This window comes from Lathyrus oleraceus, chromosome 7, assembly GCF_024323335.1.
Source record: "Lathyrus oleraceus cultivar Zhongwan6 chromosome 7, CAAS_Psat_ZW6_1.0, whole genome shotgun sequence".
Taxonomy (NCBI): domain Eukaryota; kingdom Viridiplantae; phylum Streptophyta; class Magnoliopsida; order Fabales; family Fabaceae; genus Lathyrus; species Lathyrus oleraceus.
In genome coordinates, this window is record NC_066585.1 from 123,547,554 (window position 1) to 123,552,094 (window position 4,541).

At 36.0% G+C, this 4,541-nt stretch overlaps 1 non-coding gene across 1 annotated transcript; it reads left to right on the forward strand.

Annotated features, from left to right (window-relative positions):
• Positions 1-551: 551 nt before the first annotated feature.
• Positions 552-658, forward strand: LOC127108937 (small nucleolar RNA R71). Its single transcript, XR_007796435.1, has one exon. It is a non-coding gene; the product is annotated as a small nucleolar RNA R71 (small nucleolar RNA).
• Positions 659-4,541: the final 3,883 nt, after the last annotated feature.

Genomic DNA, 4,541 nt, shown 5'->3' on the forward strand with positions numbered 1-4,541 from the left:
GTGTAGATGGGGTCGGCTTTTGATATCCCAGAGGTATAGCTGGAGCTTGACTGGGAGCTTAACCTGGTGCGTATAAAGCGTTGTCACTTTTATATGAGAAATTAGGATGGTTCTTCCAGTTTGAGTTATAGGTATGCGAGTAAGGATTTCCTTGAGCATAGTTCACCTGCTCTGTTTGGATTCCTGTTAGGAGTTGACAATCTGTAGGAGTGTGACCTTGAATTCCACAGACTTCACAATTTTGAGTTACGACAACCACGGTGGCTGGAGGTGATACATTTAAACTTTCAATTTTCTGGGCAAGAGTATCCACTTTTGCATTAACATGATAAAGGCTACTTATCTCATACATGCCCCCTTTTGTTTGAGGTTTTTCTACCATTGTTCGGTCGCTTCCCCACTGATAATGATTTTGGGCCATGCTCTCGATAAGTTGATAAGCGTCGATGTAAGGTTTATCCATAAGCGCACCACCGGCGGCGGCGTCTATTGTTAACCTTGTGTTGTACAAGAGACCATTATAGAAGGTGTGAATTACTAACTAGTCCTCTAAACCATGGTGTGGGCAAAGTCTCATCATGTCCTTGTATCTTTCCCATGCTTCGAAAAGAGACTCGTTGTCTTTTTGCTTAAATCCATTTATCTGGGCTCTCAACATAGCTGTTTTGCTTGGGGGAAAATATCGGGCAAGAAAGACTTTCTTCAACTTATTCCATGTGGTGACTGAGTTGGAAGGAAGAGACTGAAGCCATCTTCTAGCTTTATCTCTTAACGAGAAAGGAAAGAGACGAAGTCGAATTGCCTCTGAAGTGACACCATTAGCTTTAACAGTGTCAGCGTATTGGACAAATACAGATAAATGAAGGTTTGGATCCTCGGTAGGATTTCCAGAAAATTGATTCTGTTGCACTGCCTGCAACAGCGAAGGTTTAAGTTCGAAGTTGTTCGCTTCGATTGCGGGTGGAGAAATACTCGAATGCGGCTCATCTTGCGATGGAGCAGCGTAATCTCGAAGAGCACGAGCTAGTTCGGCATCGCTGGTATCGTCGAAGGAAGAAGATTTTTGAGATCAGGAATTTCGATTGGAGGAAGATTGTTTCTAGCACGATACTCCCGAATTCGTCGTAATAATCGGAGATATCGTTCAACGTCGTTGATTCGTAAGTAGTACGGTTCGCCTTGTGAGCGAGTGTGTGGCATACAAATCAACGAAAAAGAAAAAAAATAAAAATTTCCTTAGTCTCTACAGCGTAACAGAAGAGTTACGATATCGACTAAATAGAAGTCCCCGGCAACGGCGCCAAAAACTTGGTCGCGACTTTATGAGTCTATCGGGGTACTAACTGTAAGTGCACAGTCTAATCGCGTAGTTTTAAAAGATATCGATCCCACAGGGACTTAATGAATCGATATACCGTTTTCCTAGGGTTACTGCGTAAAGCTAAGGCGGATGATACTTTGATGATTAGGGGGAAAAGTAAAACTAAATTTAGATCTAGATTAAATATCAAATAACACGGATATCGGTATGTAGTTCGTCGTAATTAGGGAATCAAATCTTCGTTGGTCTTTTTCTTAGTTTTAAAATAAGTCTTTTCAGTAGACACTATTAATTAAAAGTCTTTTCCTCAAACTCTCGCTCTGTTGAATTAGACTATGACTTTATATTTTAACGTACGCTCTCACTATTTCGTCAAATCTAAAATCACTTTTTGAAAATATTAGAATCTATAGAAGCTCTTTTTGAGAAAATACTAACCGTTTAAACGCCCTCGTCTCAAACTCTCGCTCTGTTGACTTAGACTATATAATTAAACTTAAATGCTTAACTCTCGTCCTCACATTTAACTTTTAAAAATAATTTTTGAAAATGATTAGAATTCAATTAACCTTAAAAATTGCTTTCGCCCTGATTTAAAGTTAATGTTCAATTTATACTGTCCAGTTAAAAGCTCAAACCGTCGTTCTATTGATTTTAACTTCTTTATGTCTTTTACTCTCGTACAAAAACCTTGGTATTAACTTTGTAAATTGAGACCAGAAAAAGAGTGACTATATTTTGAAATAAATTTAAACCAACTCAGTTTTGATTCTTTTATTCCGCTTACTTTACATACCGATATCTAAATTACTTAGCCGGACATGCTAAACACGCATAAACAATAGTCATGCATAAATACGGCCATATCAAACAAACAATATATATAAACCGCGGAACAAAGCATATGTAAATTAAAACTATAAATCAATTAATTAATGAACTTGTAAAAATACTAGAATTCTGGATTTCAACTCCTAGCTTCGATGCTCGAACACTCGACCACAAGTCGGTTGGATTTGTTCTTCACAATTCGCGATCAGATAGGCGAGTAAAAACAAAGAAATAAAATACTATGATCTAACGTAAGGTTAGATCCAGTAAAAATTACACAATAGTTTCCGGTGTAGAAACTATCGTGAGAAAATAAATTGAATGCTTCGGAAATTCAACTAGAAAAGAAAAGAAAAGAAAATGCTTGGAAATTAGAATGCTGGAAAATTAGAAAGCAGGAAAAATATTGCACGGAGAAGAGAGAACGAATTGGATCCTTTGAGGTCTATTTATATTCATCTCCAAAATAACCGTTTCCTTGAATTGGTCTTTCGTGTGGTTCAAAACGTGCATGAGAAAATTTAGGGGAGAACGTTCCTTTTGTTACGCGCGTCAAGCCTAAAATATAGGCTGAACTGTGTGACGTCCGTCACACTATGTGTTACGGTCGTAACACTAGGTTTTGGGGCGTGACGCTCGTCACATGCCTGTGGCGGTCGTCACAGCCATTATCTTTGTTCCAAACTTGGGTTGGGCTTTGATGCTTCAGCTCGCTGCTTTTCCTAGAAAATCCTTTTTTTGCACCCCTTTTCTTTCTTTTTCACACATGCTTTAAATAACGATACCTGAAATAAATAATAAGAAAATAGCAAGTAATATCGAATAATATAAAATAAATTGAATCAAATAACAATATAATTTAATTAAATCAAGTCCAAAAATGTGATATAGTTTCATGTTATCAATTAACTTCTACGAGTGAATGATCAATCATATTATCTATATGTGAAGGAATTGTTGGGTCATCTTGAGGAGCATACAAATTGGGTTAAGAGTAACACACAAGTGAAAGAGACACCACATATTCACCCAAAATATTTACGGTGATAGGTGTATGGGTCATCTCACTTATAAAGTACTCAACCTTCATTTTTCTAAGCAATGTGGAACTTCTAAATCACACATGCACACAATAATCTCCCCCTAAAGTGTGAGTCTATCCACTATTCTCCTCCTCAAGAGGAAGCTCTTTCCGTTGTGGGCATTACAATGGAACACTCCGCCTAACCACCACATTGTTAGGAAGACTTTCGATACAAAGAGTTGATCCATTAATTGAACCATCGAATCTGATACCATTGTTGAATCATCATAAAAAGCATCCATATTGTGTCAAAAGCAACACACAAGTGAGAGAGACACCACATATTCACCCAAAACCTTAAGGTGATAGGTGTATGAACATCTTACTTATAAAATGCTCAACCTCCACTTTTCCTAGCTATATGAATTTTTCAACTCACACTTGTACCAATATGAATGATATGGTCAATGACTTGGTAGACTTTTGCATGCATCTTAAAGAGTTATGACCATCCGTTGCACTGACTCTTTTCCTATTTGGCCTAACTTTGATGAAGTTGGAAATATTATGGACAATGAAGGACAATATGGGGGACACAAATATGGAGTTTGAGTAGGGACCGAAGAGAATTTCAGTTGTGAGAAAGCGATTGGAGAAGGAAGATTAGATTCAACCATGAGGTAAGAGAAAATAGTTGGAGAGGGAGGATCAAATTCATGCATAAGATAGAAGGAAGTCAATTTCGACCGACGACTACGAAAAATGAGAGAAAGTGATTATAAGCAACGAATGAAAAGAACTAGGATTAGAAACCAAACCTTTTTAATTCCATGTAAAATAAGATTTGTCTGCATATGTTGACTATCAAGACATTTCTAAATATAAATATATTTTATATTTCATATGTATTATATATTTATTTATTAAATCAATCTCAGCAATAATCAAATTATTCTTATGATTTAACAACATCTTGATAATCAAATTATTCTTGTATATATACATAGTTATGCAACAGAGAAAAATATTATCTTACAATCATTTTAAAACAAACAAAATAAATTAATCATTCAAACTAGATAATTAAGATCACACTAAATAATAAAACTCACTAAATTTTTTCAACCGGATAGATTCTCTAAATATCTGAAATAGTAGTACTAGTGTAAAGTTCATGTGTTTATGAATTTAGTGCATTTTGGTTTAACCATTTTGACCAAATTCCCAAAAGGCAAAAAAAAAAAAGTTAGTGGTTCCCACTTTTGAAATTCCAAAACCAGTAAACCATAGTCAAAATACTTGACACAAAGGCTATATCAGTAATTTCACTACGCAGACTAGCCCCTACAACACTTTCCAGATACA